Below are 22,475 nucleotides of genomic sequence, written 5' to 3' on the forward strand. Positions count from 1 at the left end.
GAGAACCAGAGTTTACATAACTTGCCCAGCATTCTAGACATACCAAGGGCAGAATCAGGATATTGTCCCAGGCTTGACTGCCTTTGAAGTCCATGGCTTGCCCACTCTACCACAACATCGCCTATGAGGACAGCGTTTCCTTCCATTTTTCTAGCTGCTAAGAGTTATCTCACTGTGAAGAAGAAGAGTTCCTGGACTCTTTAAACCAGCATTTCCTGGACTGTGCTCAATGGAACACCAGTTCTGAGAGATTATCTGTAAGAAAGGGATTCTAGGGCCAGGTAAGTTAGGAAATGGAGTACTTAGAGGATCCCAATGCACATTTAAGAAGGCCACGTGAACTTATTTGACCTTGTCATATTTGTTCTACCTATGTTTAGAATTTTAAAAGACACTACAGGAAGTCTTTGAGTTACCTATGTCTAGGTGCTTAATAACAAAACAAAACAAACAAAAAACCTTAAGTATTATGGGAAAACCATGGAGCATTACCCTAAGAGCCAGATAAAGGACTCAACACATTTGTGAAGGACATTCAAGCTAATAACTAACTCCTGAATTCCTCCCTCTCCCTTCTCTTCACTTCCTGAATCCATTTAGACTCTAGATTCTGATCTTTCCATGCCCTTCAAATCTGACCTCTTCAACAGGGATAAAGTATCCCTGTTTCCATTGCTTTGTTTCAGAACCTTCATTTCCACATTTCATCTTTCATACTTCATTTTTCCAATCAACTTCATTTCCCACACTTCATCTAGGAATCTTTCTAGAAAATTAAATCTTAAAGAACAAATTTTCTTGTGCCAAATTTTATTTTAACACCTCTACTATCTCTCTGCTGCTTACTAGAGGAAATTCAAACCTTTTAATTGGCACTTGAAAACATCACACTATGGTTCCAGCATATATCTTGATACTCTCCAATCAAGCTGAGCTCAACATTGTTCCCAATACATTCCAGGTCCTTCATGATTCCTTAGTGCATGGTGTTCCCTGCCCAGAATGTACTTTCCTCCCTTCTTTGCATAGCAAACCCCATTCTTCCTTCACACTCAGTTTAATTATCACATCCTTATTAACACCTTTTTCAGCTCTGTGAAGCAAGTTTGCTGCTTTCTTTTTATGCTCTTACAGAGTTTTTCCTTTCTCTATAGGTTTAGGAGGTAGTTTTTAATTTAATTGCTTTCTTATTTCTCATCCTCACTAGACTGTAAACTGCTTGAAAGTAAGAATTCTATCTTATTTATTTTTGCAGTCTTGTTTTTAATAGGTGTTTATTAAATGTGGCAAAAATTGAGGGCTTGCAATGGAGCACTCCAGATATAAAGATATAGCTACAGTGGCTGCTTGTTTTCTCTCTCATTTTGAAGTTAAGCTTCATCATACTCTAAATCTCTTAGCTTTTCATGACTTTCCAAGTTTCGCAATTATTTCTTTAGGACTCTTGCCTGAAGTGTGACAGTCCATCATAGCATTTCTTTGATCATCTAGAGCCTCTTGAACCAGGCTTATCATTTCTTGCACAAGTGTTTATGATCTAAACCTTGTTTTTCATGTAGAGGAGAAGCTTTTCCTTTTGAAAGGCATTCAAGCTATTTCCCAAGAACTTGAAAGTCAGTTAGTCATGCATAGCTTCCCGCATAGTGATGCCTTTCTCTTTTGCTTATCTCAGAGATCTTTGGCAAGATAGCATACTGTATGTGTAAAACAGCAGTTCTCAAAGTGTGCCTGGAGCAGCATCAGCAACATCACTTGGGAAATGAGAAAAATGCAGATTCCCTGATCCCACCTCTGACCTACAGAATCAAAAACTCTAGAAGTGGGCCTCTGTAAGCTGTGTTTCAACCAGCCCTCCAGGTGAGTCTAATGCATACTAACGTTTGAGAACCACTGCTATACAAGCTTGGGCTTTGAAGTCAGACTACCTGGATTCAAAGTTCTCACTCTGCCTCCTGACACCTCTTGTGCCCCATCTCACGTCCTCTCATTGTAACTCCTGCCATTGCTGTGATAACTATCTTGACCACACTTTGCCTCAGCTGCACTCATCTCTTGGTTTCTGCTCTGTCATCCCCACATGGGACACCTGTAGGAATCTGTTCAACATTCTATGCATGTGCAAACCTGAAAGTGCCACTTGTGGGGCAACCTTTAATCACTGGGAAGATGACAGCTTGTTATTAAATCGTCCCTTCAGGACAATTTTGTGGCTTCTTCTCCTCAGCTCCTCAGAGAGTCCCAAGTGGGCTGAGGCCCTGTGGGCCACTCAGTGACCATGTTAGTTACACAATGTGGACTGGCTTTCCCTGCTTCCCTCTCTCACTCTTCCAAGTCCTGTTCTTTGGGGTCACTTTCCAAAATAAGCTATTTGGCAGGAAAGCCTTTATTTCAGGCTCTACTTTTAGGGGATCCCAGGCTAAGAGATCAGGCAAATTCCTTCACTTCTCCAAACAAGCTTCAGCTTCCTAAGCTGAATAAGCATAATAACTGCATTTACCTTACAAGCTTTTTCAGAGTAGTACATGTGATAACTCAGGTAAAATGCTTAGAACAGCACCTAGAACAAACTAAGTATCAACAAAAGTTAGGGTTACTATTATTCCCTTCTTTTAATTTTGCATAACAATTTTGTCTCCATCTGTGGCACCATTTTTATTTCTTATAGAAAGAAATCCTGAAGTTTCTAGAAACTATCTTTTTATTCTGGGGAAGATATCAGCTTTGAGAGCAAATTGCATCTTTTCTTCTTTGTTTCTCAGTGGAGCTAAAGTTGAAATGGGAAGATCGTTATTTTTGGAGTTGGAAAGAATTGAATTCAAATCTTGGATGTTCATAGTAGTTGTATGAATTTCTGAAACTGTCACCTTTTCTGCTTTATCTGTAGACTTGAGATAATCTTACCTACCTTTCAAGGTTGTCATGAGCAGTAAGTAAGATAATGCATGTAAAGGATCAGGTACATAATAGATGCTCAATAAACTCTGGTTCTTTCCTCTACTTAAATATGCCTTTTTCTCCACATTTTTATTGTCATTACCCTTGTCCAAGACATTATCACCTCCTCACCTCTTGCTGGACTTTCACAGAGCTTTTTGGTTTCTTTTCTCACTATAATCTTTCTAGCCTTTAATCCATACTGTATACCCCTACAAACCCTTCTAGAAACATCACTGCATTTTTATGGCCTTTGATAATCTAGTCACAACCTACCTATACAATCTTATTTTTCATTACTTCAAATTCTCTTTTTCATACATTCTCCATTTCCTATCACACTAGATACCCAAATTTTGTATGCTTACTCCTCCCTGCCCATTCTCACACTCGTCCTAGACACTTTCATTTCTGACCATTCTTTTCTCAAGTTCCCTCCTCTGGAATGTTCCTCCCTTTCCCTCTCACATATTTTCATTTCCCAGTTGCTACCATCTCCAACTACAACTCTGGTCTCTTCCTCCTCTAACTCATCCTGCATTTGACCTCAGTAACACACAATTGGGTGTCTACGAGTCCACACTTAAGGCCCATCCTCCCAGGGCTCAGTGGCAGGGCATTGGGACAGCATTGAGGAACAATGAAAGGAGGTCATGTAAATGTGGGGAAGATAGAGTAACTTATCTTCAATGTCATTTCGATTTCACACAGCCCTTCAGTCTAACAGCAGGATTTGAAATATGAAGTGATTGCTCACCAAACAAAAACCTCCTAAGGAAAGCTGCCCAGGATGAAGAACTTTCCAGCTATTGCTCTCATTTCATTCCTGCTCATCTCAGAATCAGTTCTAAAAACTGTGCAACCGTCTATATTCATTTAACTTGAGGAGAAGCTAAAGCCACACTTTTCTGCTCTCCTGTGTAGAGGGAAAAAAGTTAAGATGCACAATTTCATGGCTCTCTTTCCACACTCATGCAGGGTCGGTGGGTCTGAGTGCCACCCAAGGTACAAATGATTTGTTCACAGGGTAAGAACTATGGCAACTTAGTGTTTCTTGGTACTCCTTCATGGACACTTTGTTTTGGTGGTGGGTTGAATGCATGTCTCAGGGAGATAACTTATGATTGCTGAAATCTTAACACCAAATATTTATAATTCATGGCCATTTATTTATAATTTACCATCTTCCTTCTTCCAAAAGTAATTTCAAATATCTTGCAATAAAAATGAATATATACTCCTACATGGAGTTTAAAATAAATAAGAAAAGTACATCAAACGTCACAAAGAGGAAGGTCTCAAATCTCTAAGGACTTCACTGAGAGAATAAAAGCTTCCCTCATGATCATCATAAAAATCATTGCCACTTTTGGGATCTTGGCTGACTCCCAACCTCAATCAGATGATCTCTCCATAGATGACTCCTTCACCCAGGTCATCTGGGAAGTTAGTGGGAACAAGATAAAGAAGTAGAGAATTAAACCAAGGATGAGCTTTTAACAGTAATTAAGTACTGAGTTAACTCCATGCTCCTGATAGTCAAACTAAGAAAGAAAAAAAGGGGAAAACAAAGTTAGATATAACTCTAATTCTAATAAAAGGAAAAAATACTTGATCTTCAGAAGAGATGACTTGCTTTCTGATGTTGAGTTTTGGAAAAATTAATCATAACAATAAATGTTGTGAAGCCAAATCATAAGAAATCTCTTGAATAGCAGCTTTTCAGAGGATACTTTTGACCATTTCTCATATGAACCCACAATTTAAAAAAATATACTAAATTGGAGTTCAATAAAAGCATTTCTATAGGGAGATGTCCAGTCAGGGACATCTTGGTGGTATAGCAGTCCCCTTTATCTGCAGTTTTGCCTTCCAGAGTTTCAGTTACCTGTGCTCAACCATGGTCCAAAAGCAGATGATCCTCTGATTCTGATGCTACATCAGAAGGTCAATAGCAGCCTAACACTATGCCTCAATGCCAATGTCATTCACCTCACTTCATCTCATCACACTGGGATTTTATCATCTCATGTCATTACAAGAGCAGGAGTGAGTACAGTACAACAAGATATTTTGAGAGAGACCACATTCACATAACTTTTATTACAGTATATTGTTATACTTGTTGTATTTTATTATTAGTTATTGTTGTTAATCTCTTATTGTGCCTAACATTAATTAAACTTTACCATTGGTATGCATATATAGGAAAAAACATAATATATATAGGGTTCAGTACTATCCCTAGTTTCGGCCATCTACTGGGGGTCTTGGAACATATTCCCTGTGGATAAGTGGGACTACTGTACATTCAGAGTTGTTTTTAGCGTATGGAAAATCAGGATGATAGCCTTTGAACAGTTTGTTTGTGAGGGAAGGGCAGGTTGATGGGAGTAGGATGCATCAAATTGGCAGTCTGATAGTCAGTGATTGAGGAAATCATCTACGGGTAGCGAAGAATTTGTCTCCATGGACTAGCAAAAAAAATTATACACAACCGAGCCCTAAAACTACCTAGGATCAACAGTAAGGCAAATCCACTTGAGGAGTGGATTTTCTCCTGAAACCTGCAAGGTGCTCCTTTGGGACAATTTTCTCTCTGGTGTTTATGTTCACTTTATATATATTTTATCTATATAAGAAAGGAAGTGGGGGTTGGAGGGTGGTCATGCAGTGAAATTTTGCCCCAGATCCACACCCTTGTGGAGATGATTCTGAGCACTTAAAAGCTTAAACCATTGGATTCCCAAGGACCCACTTTAATCCACTTTGTAAAATTTGAGTCTGGCTTTTAGAGGCAATTTGTCAATGCCAAAATTTCCTATAGGTTCTTACAGACTTTTAGAGGGGAAACAGCTTAGTTAGGGTATTCTCAACCTGAAAGTTTTCCAGCTCAGCCAACAGCAGAGCACTAACAATGCAAAGAGTGTTAAGGAAAGCAGTGTTGTGTGACGGAAAAAAACAAAGTATTTGGAGTCAAGACTTGTCGTAACTACTTCTATTATTCTAGGTAAATCATGTTACCATTTTGGACTCAATTTCCTCAACATTAAAGCAAAAGGCTTGAATTATATCACCTGTAAGTCCTAGCTGTATTATGACATGATTATTTGTAAATTATGGATATGAGTGTGGTGTGTGTTGGGAGTGGATGAGAGTATGTTTGTGTGTGATTGTGTTACTCCACTATGTAATATCCTAAAGTGGCTCTTGGGGTAAAAATCCACCCCTTTAGACTTGACTTATAAAACTCTTCATAATCAGAACATGATTTATGTCTCCATCTCATTTCTTACCACTTACCTTTTATATACATACTATATGTATACCATATATGTATACTATCTATACTATATATATACACATATATACATGTACATATATAAGTATATGTGTATACTATATATGTATACCATATATATACTTTATACCATACTTTATAGCATGTATGCTATACATATTTCATATACATACTAAATGTCTGATTACCCCAAGCTATGATGTCTCCAGCCTGTAGCCCCTCACACATGCTGCTCCTCTGTCTGGCATGATCTCCATCCTTCTCCTGGCTCTTACCTACCCATACTTCAACTCCCAAATAATTATAAAAGCAATAATAACAGTTGCAATAGTATACTAGTAATAGTTTAAAAGTAATATTAATAACAGAAATAATAGTATCAGCTATATCTTTGCAGAGCTTACTATGTCCAGCAATTATGCCAAGAACTTTATACACATCATCTCATTTAATCTTCACCTCAAACTTATGTGTTAGCATTATTATTCCCAGTTTAAAGATGAAGAAACAGAGGCTCAAAAAAGTGACTTACTCAAAGTTATTTCCTCCTGAAAGGACTTCCTGATCTGATCTCTCAAATCTCCATGAGCTGCTCATCTTATGGACTCTCATAGCACCAATAATAGCAATTAACACACAGATTATGACACTCATAATGCTCCATGAAGGAGTCTTGCTTACTATTATATTCTCAGTGCCTGGTATAGTACTTGGTTCATAGTATGCGCTTAACAAATACCTATTGAATCGATAAGTGAATAAACTCAGGGCTCTCCTTACAAAAAATTGTGAATTAGACCTAATTAGGTATCAATGTGTCTAATTCCCTATTCTTTTGCCCATTCTCCCTTTGCTCCTCTGTTCCTAGTTACTTAGTGAATACTCATCAGTTTTCGCTGCTCAGCATGTGAACCCTCTTCAAGACTCAGTGGGAGCTAGGGTCCTATCTCTCATTACAGAAGCCAAAAGGCTTACAAAAATGTTACTTGGACCATGGATGGACACTGGTTGCCATTGTAGATACACGATATGGAGCTGCTCCTGGCTCAGCTGCTTTCTGAGTCATAATAATCTAGGTAATATTACTTCCTGATCTGTGGATGGCAGTTAGAAAGACTCACATGTAGAAGCCTCCCACATGTTCCAAATTGTCCCCTTGTCTCCCCCCAATGAAAAGGACAATATGAAAACATGAAGATGCTGCTCACCTTGCCTCTAGAGTGGTCCTGGGTGCTAGCCACCCATTCCACTTGGCAGAAATGCCGCGTAGATCAACGTGAGTTGTGAGCTGGCTACAATGAATTTCTCAGTAAGGGAATAAAATAACACGCGAAAGTTTGTCGTCCTTTGGCATACTCTTTCTGGTTAAGTTCTTTCTTGCAATTGGATTGCAGCCAGATCCTTATTTTTCCAAAACCCAGAGATCCCACGATTTGATGGGATGATCCTCCCCATTAGTCATCAGAGGCCCCAATTAACTGTGCAGTCTGCCACAGTCAAAAGGAAAGTTGGCAATCTCTGATGAAAGCTAAAACTTCACTTAAACATTTTCTCTTTCAGAAATATAAGTGCAACACAAAAAGGTCTTCCAGTTATAGTTTCAGAATCCTCAGTTTATAAGGCATCATTTCCTTGTGTATGTAGACTCATTCACTTAGGGTTCTACCATAGCAACTCATTCATATTACGAAATTGAAATAAAAAAGGAATTTCATAAATAAGAAGCTGTAGTATAATAGGAAATGCTGGGTGGGATATGAGGTCCTAGATGTTGTTCCTCAGTATGTCGTGGATCTGATAGTTCCTTAGGAATGTCCTGGCCCCTACCGTTAGTTAGCATCTGTTTCCAGATGGAACTGGGTTAAAAGGGTCTAGGGAAATCTCTGAAAGGCAACTTTTTTTTTTCAAATGTAGTCTGAGAAGCATGGAAGGAAGAAAGTCAGTTGCATTTCATGTTTTGGTGGTCATCAGCAGGGCCTTCTTAACAGCATCTGAAGCTCTAGGCAGCCCAAGTCTGTGGTATGTGGGAATGGACCTAATTTTCCATTCCCCAGGGCAGCTCTGAGTACAAGTCAACCTGAATGAGAGAGTGCTTTGGCCAACTGTCTAAAGTGAGAAAAACACCGCCTCTGTGATATTAAACTTTCCAACTCAAACACGGGAATAAAGAGCCTAAACAGAATTCCGTAAAACAGAATTCAGAGCTGCTCTTGATCATGTGGACCTGAGCTACCACCAATAGTCTTCATGTGGCTAATACTGCTGGTGTTCATCAATATTCGTGTTCTTTTCTTCATGGGCACAGAGTCACAGTTTTCGGTCTCTTTTGTGGATAGATGTGGCCATATAATTGAGTTCTGGCCAAAGAAATGTGAGTAGAAGTGATAGGTACCACTTCCAGTCTTGGCCTGTGATAGACCTTCCACACATGATTCTTATTCTCTTTCTCCATCTACTGACTAAATGGAATCAACTATGAGGCCCTACAGGAAGGTGGATCAACAAGACTGAAGGGCCTTTGGTGTCAGACTGTATGGAACAAAAGCCCCACTGGCCTTCACTGGACTGTGATGTGGGCAAGAAAGAAACTCCTATTGTTTCTGTGCCCACTGAAATTTTGCATTGTTTGTTACATTATTTAGCCCATTCAACTAATCATGCTTGGAAACAATCATGCTTGTTCTCACAGCTTTTGCCATTTGATGTGATTTTCCATTAGTCAGGCATCATTGAAATCGTCTGTTTCTCTGAATCTTAACTTTCCTGGTTCCAGGGAGTCTGAACTTAAGAGATCTATGACCATCAGCCAATGAGCCAATATCATACTCTCTTCCAAAGTTCGCGTATGGATAAATAATGAAAGACAGGATCTGGACTAAATAGAGGAAGGTAAGAAATTAGGTCAAGTTTCACCAAAGTGACCCATCATCAGGCCAACTTCATGAGCATATGTTTGGTTTACTATTTGGCTGTTGCCAGCTCAAAATTCTTAATACTTTTTGAACAAGGGGCCTCACCATTTCATTTTGCACTGGGCCCTGCAAATCATTTAGCCAGTTCTGATCATCATACTTAAGAGAAATGAGGAGTTGCCCTTTGGCCCCTCTTGGATTTTTACTTCCCTGATGACTGGCCCCAAAACTCTCTGGACTATAGAAATATGGGCTCAAAGACTAGACCCAGCCACCAGGTGTATATATACACAACCTTATCTCATATCTATCTGCAACATGTACAGCTCTCTAAACTCTGACCTCCCTTACTCTTTGGAAGGTGCTGGATGGGTAGAGGGGGGTGGTGGTGACATATTCCAATGCGGGTCTCCAGGATAAAAATGGAAGGCCTCCTTTATAAAAACTGGCAAGAAGGTATACCACCATTTTAAGGGCTTTCTGTTTTTTGCTTTGCCTTGATATAACTTTCTCCCCATCTTTAATGTTTGAGTTATGTCCTATTCTTATGATGCTCCTGGTCTCTGATTCATGGCCTAAAGACTATCCTGATTTCTCATTACTGATTAGCAACCTCAATTACCTGCCACCTCAAATGTTTCAGATTCTCTTCTCTGTGCCAATGCACTTATCCATCCTCAGCTGGCTCCTCATAGATCTCCCACTGAACCTTCTAACCTGCCTTTATTCTGGTCCTAGAATTTGCCCTCCAGTTCAAGTTTGATGATCAGTTCTTGGCACAGGTTTTTTGAATCAAGTCACACCTCAATTCTGCCATCACTACCAGAGGTATCCCTCCTTTTTTTAAATGGCTTTAACCAGTGGTGGCTGGGAAATGTTTAACCAGCTCTTTGTGAGGAAGGGAGACAAAAGCCTGATTGGTAGTATTTGATGATTTCTATGGTGTAAATACTCCCACCATAACAAATTTCAAGCCAGCAATGTGATGTCACTGAACTCACAGCTGGGAATAGATGTGTGCAACTGATTCAACTTTCATAAGCCTGTGTGAGGCAGCTCCAGCACACCACTGGCTTAAAGTTTAATTTGCCTCTTTCTGAAGAGCAATTGCATCACGAGTCACCCAGTTGCTCAAGCCAAAACCTTCCTGTCTTCCAAAGTTCCTCTGAGGATGAACAATTCGTTTTATATAAGATAAAGTCAGGACTATACATAAGAATCAAACTTGATGGTGAGGGCTATGTTTGGCTTCTTTTTCTCCCTTATCCTTACATTAATTGCTCACTAAATCATATATAGCTTACTTCCTTAACAGCTGATAAATTCACATTGTTTTCTCCATTTCTCCTGACACTTCCATTTTTTTGCTACCTTATTTTTTCACCTGTATTGCTTACTTGATACTTCTGTCTCCAGTCTTTCCCCCTTCTAATTCCTTCTCTATATTACTTTTTAAAAATGCAATGTGATCGTATCATAACCTCGGTTAAAATCTTTTAACAGTATCTCATTGTCTGTAGGAAAAAGTCATACATAGACTTTGGTGACGTGGTTCAACTTCACAACTTCACAGCTTCATCTGTCATCTTCCCATCTCTTATACTATACTCTAGCTAAGCTGAGATACTTGAAGTCTCCCCACAATGCTGTATTCCTTCTTGCGTGTGAGCCTTTGCATATTGCCTTCCTCTGCGTAGAATATTCTCTCCTGCTTTCTTCACACTGCTAACTCCCATACATTTTCAGGTGGTCCTTTAGATACTGCCTCCTCCCAGAAATGTCCCTGACATCCTCCAGTATGGTTTTATTTTTTCATTCCTCCTCTGATCTCAGAGCACCTTGTTAGCCACACTAATGACACTTATAGTTATCAGGGTTTCATCAGGAAACAGATGGCATACTTCAACTGGGCAATATGAGGAGAGTTTAATAAAGTAAAGGTATAGGCAGAATTTGGAGGAACCAACAAGGAGAGTATAGTGCCCTGGTGTTAGCAGCATCAGAAGTTGTTACCATCCTAAGTCTGATGAAGCAAAGGGAAAGAGCAGTTAGTACAACTCAGAGAGAGTACCTGATGGAGGTACTTCACCTTATGAAGGCTGTAGCCTGTGGTAGAGTGAGCCACAACAACTCCACAAGGAATGAGCCTGGGAAAAACATACCCCAACCTCACATTTCTTTGCCTTCCAACCTACTGCCAATGACCCCAGTTGACTAAATTCAACCAGAAGCCATAGAACAAATAGAGGAAGACATAATTCACATATGTAATCCATAAAGGTGAGCCTCTTAGGTGACAGAACAGGGTTGACAGAAGTAGAGTGTCAATCCGGAGGGACGAGCACAGGGTATTCAGCACATCCAGTGTCCACCTGTTGTATGCTACTTTATTTGACAAATGGTATTCCTAGTTCATAAAAGTGTCCTACATTATATATACGATTGTCTCCATTTTACAAGGGAGAAAACAGGCTCGGCTACCGAGGCTAGCTAACAGGTGGCAGGGCAAGGATTCAAATCCAGTTCTGTCTGGGTCTGAAGTCTGAGCTCTTTCTAGTTTCCCATACTACCATTATTGTTGTAATATTTTGTCTCATTCACTAGACTGTGGCCTACTTGGGTACAAAATTAACATTTCAGTTATCTTTATATCACCAGTGCCTTGTGCAAGGGATTGCCCATAGTAGATATAGTAGATAACAGATATTTGTGGAATTGATTAACAAAATTAACGGAACGATTTAGTAGTTTAATTTATGTGAGTGAGCATTGGGTAATGGGAACATGCCAAGGGACGTTAGTGAATTATATCTGGCACTAAGGCATCTCTCTGCAATTGTCCTTTATAAATAATTGCCATCCTCTTAGCATCATAGGGGGAAAGAAAGTTTATCTGGTCTCTTAAGCATAATGGAGTGTAACAAAAACTGACAATAAGTGGGTTCTTCGTATGCTGATCATCCTCCATCTTCTCCCTGACTTGGCTAACGGCTGGGGATAACAAACAATGGAGCTTGCTCGCCCTAGTCCTTCCTCTGTGACTTTTCTTCTGAACTGCCATGCCCCTTTCTAATGGTTCATTTCTCTTTCCATTTCACTTAACTCGGCCTTTATCTATCTGTCCAACACTGACTCTCTAACTACCAGTTAGGATGGCTGGGATCTTTTTCAACTTTCAAAGGAAGCTGCCTGCTCTGAATGTATGATACTAGAGAGCGGGTTTTGGTAAGCCCTTAAGAACAGTTGTTTATGTTCTTCTTTCAAAGGTTGCCAAGTAATAAATAGCTGTTTGAAAGTGAAGGGTAAAGTGGTATTTCATCACCCTGTTCTCTGCTGTTCTTGTGATGGCTGAAATCATAAAACATTGTATTTCAACCTTTGTAGGGAGATCTTGTCAGCCTGGGGTTACTGAGTGGGCAGAGACACTTGCTTCCCTACTCAGTACCCAGGGCACTACTCAATCCCAGCCCAGTTGGAACTCTGCTCGTTGAACCTTTGAAACTCTGAGGCTGATTGAAGCTTCTGAGCCAACAAAAGAGGCAAAGGGCCTTTGTACTTCAGCAAAGAAATGTTCCAGTTCTTTTGCACTTTCCTAATGAAGGCTGGCCCAGTGTCCCTGGTGCACAGAGGGGTGTTGTAGGGAATAAAGGCAACTCAACTCTTTGGGGTCATGCCTCTCTTCCCAGGGACTTTTATGGATGGCCTTCCAGCCATTGAGGAGTTTGCTACTCATTCAGATTTCATAGCTTTGGATCTGGGTGAGAGAAAAAAAAAAGAGCTATCTTGTATATTGCTGAATTGCATCAAATATTCCAGTGTATAAACTCTCACACATGCCTTGTCCCATTTATATTAGTCCCCACTTAGCTTCACTCATTTAGGTCACCTGGCCAGACTTGCAGAGATTTTAGTTGGTCATCCCAAATTTAATTTGTAAATTAGAGCACTAGGAAGGTGTAAGTTATTTACTATTGTTGTTTTTGTTGGACGAAGTTAAAGTGCTTCATGGTATAGATTTTGACATTAATTCTAGTACCATGTAATGCCTCCAGTAAGCTGAGTGAAGAGTCTTCCCTCATGACAGAAGTTTATGATACAAGATTTTAAAAAGCCCAGGACCCAAATTCCAAATTCCAAATTCCATTGTGACCTATTGTGTTATATATCTGGATATGGAAATTGAGGTAAGTAGAATTGCAAACAGCTGGCCTGAAAAGAGCTTTAGAATTTGATCCACAATTCTCAAATTTGGAAGCTAGAGTAATTATTGAACATGAGTAACTGTGTAAGATGATAAGTATCCTACTGGTCATCAACTAGAAATCTCCAAATCTCTGAACCCATTAGATTAATTATTGTACAGCATCTAAGTTTATGATGAAAGAATACAATGTAAAAGATGGTTCTGATACCATTTAGAAGCATCTGGCCCTAATCAGACTCCAATTTTAGATCTAGTCCTACCTGAAGTTTTCTATAATTTATTACATCAGAAGACTCAAAGAGTTATTTTTATGCAGAGAAAATTGGACTCAAGTAAAAGTTATTTTCATCACTTCATCTAGCTACAAAGCTGAGCACAGAACTATGACTATTCAAACACATTGAAGATACAACAGAGAATGAATAGCAATGAAAGACAGTCTTGACTTGCTGCCAAGGTAAGCAAAATGGGAGAAATGACTCTCATGATTGGAGGGGAAAGTAAGGAAGCAATTTCTTTTCATAATATTTACACACTCTGTTTAGTTAGGTATTTTAAGGTTTGGTGTCAACTGAGATATTGATTATACCTTAGTAGCATGTAGCTTATCCCAGCAATGAACTGTGTTTATTATCAACTTTATAACTGACTTCAAGGAATATGATATTCCAGTGAGAAAAAGAAAGAAATAGATTTATGGCCAGGCCAGGGAATGTGGATTTGAGCAAACATACATAAAATCTAGATTTAGGCTATTGGTCTATATCCATTTAAGTGATGCTTTCCTTCCTTTGGGATAAAACAAAACTACATTAGCATTGAAGAGGGAATCATTAGCATTGAGGAGAGAAAATTTAGGGAAAAACAATACTTTGTGTTTAAAAGTGAAGCAAAAGAAAATTTACCATGACAAAGGAGAGCTCATAAGTCAGTTAACTATATTGAGTTCTTTAAAAAAGCAAAGGACTCTATTTGGTTCAAGGCAAAACTTTATACTTCTTCTCAACTCTCAATTACTTCTGGACACATTAAATAGATTTTAGCTTATCTAGTTCCCTTTAATATACTGCTGCTGAGAAGCAGTCTGCAAATAAGTCAAAGAAACCTAGAATTAAATTCAAACCATGTAGTTTACAGCCATGTGACCTTGAACAAATCACAATCTCTCTAAACTTCAACTTCCCCATCCATTAAATAGTGTAAATAATGGCTATTTTAGGGTTGGTGTGAGGGGTAAATACAAAAAGATAAAATGCAATAAATAGCAGTTTTTATTTTCTGACTAACAGATTGTTGTCTAAGACTCAGCACTTTCAGTACATTTCCATTGTCTCTGGAAGTGACTGGAAGGAAGCTATTTTCTTATTCATTTAGTTACTCTTGCTACCCAGAGACCAAACAACTTAGAAAAAAATTATCTCTTCTCAAGATGGGAGTTTGCACTAGTCCAAGATATATTTACTTCCAGAAAAGGGAAAAGGTCGGAAAGGGGTTGGAACAAGTAATTTTCAGGCTCCCATGAGCTAGAACCTTATTGTGCTTGCACTCTGGCAAATTCTCATGATTTCAGAAACAGGTGTATATAAATATATTATTATGCAAACAAAAATGGCAGTATGGGTGTTTGGGGGGGTTGTGTATGTGAAAAGTGTCACTTCATGAGCATGGACATTTTTACTTTGTTTTAAATTCTTATTATTGAGCATCCACTATGTGTTCAACACCATTTTAGGTGCTTTGTATATGCCATTTTATTTAATTCTCACCATTCTCCTACAGAAAAAGTATTATCCTCATGTTACGATTGAGAGAACTAAGAGAGGTTAACCTAGATTCATGAGCAATGTCTACACTAAAAAGCCAGTTAGGACTCTTCTGCAATAATCTAGTTCAGAGGAATTACTAGTCTGCGGGAATGGAGAGAAGTAACTCCCTTGGGAAGATTCTACAACGCTATTGTTTTTGCCCAAAATGGCATATTACAGAAATTAATTAATTCAGTTAAACAGCAACTAAATGTGCAAACATGTTCTTATGACTCTTTTGGATCATATCTTGTACTTTCCCTTTAAAAAAATGTGATTTATAAGTAAATTAAATGCACTTGAATTCAGAGATAACGTTCAAATCCCCAACTAGTTTTTATTTTAAAGATCTTTAGACAGTGAGATTAAGAAACCTCCTGTGTGAAGTGTTCAGCAATCCTGTCTGCCAGGACCTTCTTTTGGAAATTTGATGGATAAAACTGAGCTTTTGGTTAGGGAGCATTATGATGGCCCTGAAGGGATTACCATCATGTCAATAATTTACCTTTTTGTGAACCTACCAAACGAAAATAACCAATGTAATCATGTTTTATTTAGCTGTTTCTTTTATACTGCCTCTCCCTTCTCTATAATAAACCATATGTTCATGCAGCTGTAAAATAAAGGAATATCTTCAAAATATATTTTTATGAACTCCAATTTGAATAAATGCATGACTTGTCTGCAACCAGAGTGAGCAGTTACATATTTGGTGACTAAAAATATTTCCTCCACTAACTTGATGCTAAAGTCTTATATTTTACCTTCAGAGAGACCTCCAGCATGAAAATGTTAATTACTCTAGCTCAGGATTTTCAAACTTGACACTCCAATTGACATTTTGGATGAGATAATTCTTTGTTGTGGGGAGCTTTCCTGTGTATTCTAGGACGTTTAGCAGCATCTCTGGCCTCTTCCTACTAAATGCCAGTGGCCATTGCCCTCCCTTTTTCCTAATTATGATAATAAAAAATGTCTCTAGACATTGCCAAATGACCCCTGAGGAGGCAAAATTGCCTCTAATTGAGAACCACAGCCCAATAGACAAAATTATGTTACTTCACTTTCAGTCATAGACAAAATGATTTTGTTTGTTCTGTCCACATGGACAAAAATCTGTAAGAATAAGCTTCAATAGATATTTGTCATCATTATTATTATTAAAAATAAATTTACCCTTGCTAAAAAAAAAGCAATATATGTTTGTTGCAGATGAAAGCATAAAATACAGTTAAAACTATCAGAAAAGAATAATCACTCTTATTTCCATGTTACAGAGACAACTAGCATTATTATTCATTAATCTTCTTGAACAAACTCTTCAAAATGAAAATATACTGTATATATTGCTTAGTAACTTGATTATTTTTAAAGTAATAATATACGACAAATAACTATCCACCCACAGCATAATTTTAATAGAATAGCATTCCACTGTATGGCTTTACAATTGGTGAGTCATCCATTCGTTTAGTAAATACAGCGAACCTCTATGTATCAGGCACTGTGCTAGATGCTAGGGATAAAACTGCAAAAAAGATAGATGGACAAGAAAATGCCCTCCTGAAGTTGGAGAGACAAACAAAGCAAGTAAATGAAGTAAGAGAGAACAGGAAATGGGCTTCTCTCTAGGAAGACAGGCTTTGGCAGCTAGGGGAGGTGGATCAAGACAGATGAGGATAGAAAAGTGAAGAGTAGCTAATGCTGAAGACAAACTGTTGTCCTATTGATATGTTTCCCTCCATGTATTTATCATTATATTGCTTAATAAACAATTGAAGAATTTAGATTTGTACATAAACTTGAACATCTCCAATCATCCCTACCCCTGGTTTGGTAAGCTTTCTGCTACTCTTCCTCCCTCCCAATTCCTCAAGATGTGCAGATAAATGTTTGACATCTTGTAGCTGTGTTCTTAACAGGTCTGGATATATGCAGAGAGACCCTCTGATCCTATTGAAAGCACCTAATAGGTGAAAAATATGATTCAAAACATATTTGAACTCAAATAAATATGGAATTCTAGACTAAAAGTCTTCTTGTATTATAGTGTTTCTTCTAAGTGTAACATAGCCCTGAATAGTGTCAATATCCCTGACAGGATGGTAATTACTTTTCTTGCCAACTGGTCTCTTGAATGAAAGAGCCTTAGAAGATGGAGTTCAATCAGACTCTTGTCATTCCCCCTAAAAACCTGCAGAACCCAGAGTTGTGGGAATGGTAAGCCAACCTTTCCCAAATAGGTCACTAGGAGTGATGGGAGTCAGGTAATCAGGTCCCTTCCTGTTTCTATTTCTTGGTTCCTGGACTCATGTATTTTACCAATTAAAGACACAGCACTATATAACAGTCATTGATTTAGAGCATACACTGGATTCTTGGAGGAGTCCCATCCTTGTTGAGTATCAGTTCCAAGCTGGCACCATAACAGGTAGCTGTATCACTCTTTCAGGCAGGAACCTCCAGGGTGGTACAGCATAAGACAGGACTAGTTTATCTCATTGTCATGTGCCCATTGCTGCATCTCATTTGTTTTAAAATAAGTCTGTTAGTCTATACAACGTTATTTGATCAGGGGATCAAACAGTGTATAAGCCTGCAAATAGTGGTGCTGGCTAAGAACCTACAGATAGGCAAGGAAAGACAAACTCATGCCAAGAATAAAAGTCAACTCCCATCAAAATGAAATTCATCACTCCTATTCAACATTGTACTGTAAGTCCTAGCCAACACAATATGGCAAGAAAAAGAAATAAAGGCATTCATATGAGGATGGAAGAAATAAAACTATTTGCAGAAGACATGCTTATCTATGTAGAAAGTCCTAAAGAATCTACAAAAAACCCTCTGAGAACCAAGAAGTGAATTTAGAAAGGCCATAGAATGAATATATAATGCTTAGTTTATGGCACTTACAGAACAAGGGGACCAAAATACGTTTAAAAATTAAATACAAACAAAATATAATAACATTAACAAATTAGCAGCATCAGTTTGATGTGACATGTTCTTTTATCTTTATCACGAATACATGAGCCACTATAACATGCTATGTTGTTTTGAGATGAGCATGCCTATTATTACCTTTACCTTGTTCCATGTGATAACTCAAATTCTTCTTCCACTTTTTCTATTTATTTATATAGCCTTCTGAAATCAATCTGCATTTTAATTGGCTTCAATGCTTCATTTATTTGTTAACTCTTGATGAGTAAGAACAAATAAAAGCAATACAACTTGGACTCCACACAATCATAATCACAATTACAAATGTAAACTTTGGCACTGAAATGTGGTGGCAGTACTCAGTTATATGTTATCTCCAAAATGATCCAAAATATGATTATATTAATTAATTTTTAAATTTTTGGTTTGGGTTGCTTTTTTTTTTTTTTTTTGGTGAGGAAGGATTGGCCCTGAGCTAACATCTGTGCCAATCTTCCTTTATTTTGTATGTAGGATGCCACCAAAGCATGGCCTGATGTGTGGTGCATAGGTCCACACCCAGGATCTGAACCCGCAAACCCCGAGCCACCAAACGGAGCACGTGAACTTCACCACTATGCCACCGAGCTAGTCCCCATGATTATATTAATTAATTTTTGAAGATTTTTCATAAAAATTGACCAAAAAAATCACATAGGGACCTTCTATAATAATACGTCTGTGGACTATAGAGGTTAATGACTCAGTTTTGAGAAACATTGGTAAACACCACTCATTTAGCAATATACCCTATAAAGTCTGGTTATACCTCTCATATTGTGTCCTATACATTAGAGCTAGGAAATTTTCAAGCTTTTATGGTACAGAGACTAGGCTCAGTGAGGGTTTATTTCTTATTTCCTAACACATAGTGGGTTCTCATCTGATATTTGTGGATTAAATTGTACCTAAACTCCTCTGCAGTAACAGAATGCCTCTGACCTATATAAAATTCTAAGCTTCAAATTTTATTTAGGAGGCACTCAAATTAGTATCTCCTGGATACTAAGCATTGAATGTTTTTACGTACAGCATGGGAGCATGAGCTTTATCTCATTTGATCCTATCATAGCCCTATATAGAAGGTTATGTTGTTATTCCCACTTATGACACTTAGGAAAGCACCAAAGCCCTAAGGTTTAGAGAGGGTCAACAATTTGCCTAACGTCACCTGGCTACTATGCAGCAGAGCTGGAGTTTGAACTCAGGCAGATGGCTTTGAAACAGAGCACTAAACACCCATGTTCTAGTGCTCAGTGAAACCTGGAAACTTCATGGATAGCCTTAGTGACATTTGCCTCTTAAGTTGCTTGGAATGCCTGTTACATAAACATAAGTGAGGAAACCTCATCTTCGGTCCATGAAGATCCCTAAGGAAATGATCTTATTTCTCAATGGGGTTTATAGGTTTATTTGTACACTGGAGTTTTGTGCATTTATTTTTTCTTTTTTAATGATTTGATTTGAGCAGCTGTGGCATGCTACTAATGTCCCAGGAGCACTAATGTACTTATGTTAGGAGATTGACTTTTTATGGTAAAGAAAGACGTGACTCTGATTTTCTTTGATAATCAAAACTTACCACTCCCCCTTAAAATAAACAAGGAAAGGAACTGCTTCTCCTCCATTCCCTACATTAACCCAGATGGAACTGAAGGGGCTTCATGAGCCACCTGGCTCTAATTAGACAGTGCACTGTGTGGATATGCTGGTGGCAGCATTGCTGAGGGGAATTAGCTTTAATGGAGAGAACCTTAGATTTGGAGTCAGGAATTCTGGTTTCTCTCTGGTCTCTGTCACTTACTAACCTCTCACTCTATGTTTTCCTTTTATCAAAATAAAAGAATATCTCCTTTGCTACCTCACTTTTACTTCTACTTTGTAGGTCAAATAATAGATCCTTTGGAATTGTTTCAAAAAGCACAAACCACTGCAGAATGCAAAAGATTCTTTTGTTGCTATTATTATAGTACCGTAGAATTTAAACCATTCTTTGTTCTTCCCCCCAACTCCTATGGTTATACGGTAATTAACATTCTTTCTCATTTGTGACTACTTGACTGGACCAAAGATGGAAAGCATGGCATTCTGAAGCTCTAATTTTGGAGTCCAGTATCTCTGTATCACCTCCCTCAACCATATAAGTCCTCTATCATGCAAATTAGAGTTCGACTTTAGAATTTGCAAACTTCCCCTCCTCTTTCTATTTCTCTCAGGTTTTAGAAGTTGAAATACTCAGGCATGTTTGCAGGAAGTCAGAGTTATTACTGATTCCATATTGGGCTGAGGATTCCAAAACAGTTCAAATGAGAGAAAAATAATCTACATAGAGCTTGTAATTAGCCAGCTGTAGCTAGGGCTAACCGCTTCTATTAGGGGAAACTTCAGCTGGATTAAATAATAACAATGTGCAGTTTCCTGAATCTGGCACCAGTTTGGAAATGTAGTGACTGCACAGAGTTTGCTTTTATAAAGATATTTGTGGTCATCCTCCTCATTTCATGGCCAAATATTTGGAAATTTGGACATGGAGTATGTTCCTGAAAACACTCCAACTGTCCATTAGGTAGCTCACAGTAGGAGGGGTGTAAAGATTCTGTATTTCCACTTATGTTAGACTCTCAGCACTAGTCTTGCTCCTTTGGGAAGTCAGAGGAAGAGAAATAGACAAGAAATAAAACACAAGCCAACAGGGGCCGGCCCCGTGGCTGAGTGGTTAAGTTCGTGCGCTCTGCTTCGGTGGCTCAGGGTTTTGCTGGTTCGGATCCTGGCAACGCTCATTAGGCCATGCAGAGGAGGCATCCCACATAGTACAGCCAGAGGCACTCACAACTAGAATATACAACTATGTATGGGGGGCTTTGGGGAGAAGAAGAAGGAAAAAAAAAAAAGATTGGCAACAGATGTCAACTCAGGTGCCAGTCTTTAAAAAAACAAACAAAAAAACCCCACAACCAACAAAAAACCAGCACATGAACACTGAAAACTTAGAAGCACCAAGGAGTTTTCTTTTCCATACTCACTCTTCCAAAAGGCTTAGTCTGATTTAGTAGCTGGAAAATAGATTTTCATTAGTTTTCTTCTGTAGCATCAACTTTAATTTTGTACTTCTCTAATTTCTTTTTAAAATATTTTAAAGTATTATTACAAAGATGTTATGTGATCTCTGTAGAAAAATTTTATATCTATTGATAAATAAAAATGAAATAAAATGAAAAAAAGCAATCAACTTGGACAACCCATGGGGTTAATCATCATCCTTGCCCAACTTATCTGACTAGATCAGTGAAGATTCAATCAGCTAAGTGATGTGATACTCCTTCAAAAGGGTCCAGTTGAATACATATAGTAAGAGCTAACATTCACTGAGCACTTACTGTGTGCCAGACAGTGTTCTGACCACTGTGCAGGGATCTTCCCGACAACCTCGGATACATACTGCTATCCCTGTTACAGAGCGAACAAATGTAAGGCACAGAGTTGTTTTGTAATACACCCAGGGTCATACAAGCAGTAAGGAACAGAACCTGAATTTGACCCAGCAGACTGACTCCAGAGCCCACGCCCTAAATCAGGAGTCGGGAAATTACAGCCCGAAAGCCAAATCTGGCCCTGCCACTTGTTTTTGTAAACAAACTTGTATTGAAACACACACACACACATACACATAAACACATTAATCATAGTCTTAAAACTCAGGGATAACTTTATTGATTATTGCTGGGTATATCCATAGTCTTCCAATTCTTTCCTTTTTTTTTGAGGAGAAAGAGAAGAGATGATGAACGGCCGATTTGAGACAACTACCACTCAAAGGATTTATAAGAAGGAAATGTTCTACATTACCTCAAGAAGAACAGAACATGAGTTCATTACACCCATTGCATCTATTAGATAGGGCTAAACTCTCAGATTTTGAATGCTGTCTTTGATAAGCATAGCTAGCTGTACTGTTGTCATAGCTCAAGACTCAAGTACTGATTTATGCCTTGACCCTAAGTAACATTCTGAAAATGCTACTAAATTTGAGATCCTGATTTGGAAGTCAAGAATTGTGTGATGTAAACATAATTTTGAAGTCTAAATACCAGTTATTCTTGAAAACAAAACAAAACAAAAACACAGCTCCAAAGGCTGGCAATTAATCATCAACATCAACGTGTGTTTATTAAGCCCTGCTTTGAGAGCTATAAAATATATATTAGAACGTCTCTATTTTAAGAAGCTCACAAACTTTCTGTAATAAAGGTAAAGTTTATTCTCTTCACGAACAGGGCTCCTTGCTAGTATATATGCATTGTTTAAAGCACATTCTTCTAGGTTATTTCATTCTA

At 38.3% G+C, this 22,475-nt stretch overlaps 2 long non-coding RNA genes across 2 annotated transcripts in view; one reads left to right on the forward strand and one right to left on the reverse strand.

Moving 5' to 3' along the window:
* The window catches only part of LOC139082076 (uncharacterized), a 141,655-nt gene that overhangs the window by 77,073 nt on the left and 42,107 nt on the right, over nt 1–22,475 (reverse strand). The window lies entirely within an intron of this gene.
* On the forward strand, nt 13,322–22,412 carry LOC139082075 (uncharacterized). Its single transcript, XR_011537787.1, has 2 exons — nt 13,322–13,808; nt 21,906–22,412. It is a non-coding gene; the product is annotated as an uncharacterized lncRNA (long non-coding RNA).

This window comes from Equus przewalskii, chromosome 1 (assembly GCF_037783145.1).
Source record: "Equus przewalskii isolate Varuska chromosome 1, EquPr2, whole genome shotgun sequence".
Taxonomy (NCBI): Eukaryota; Metazoa; Chordata; class Mammalia; order Perissodactyla; family Equidae; genus Equus; species Equus przewalskii.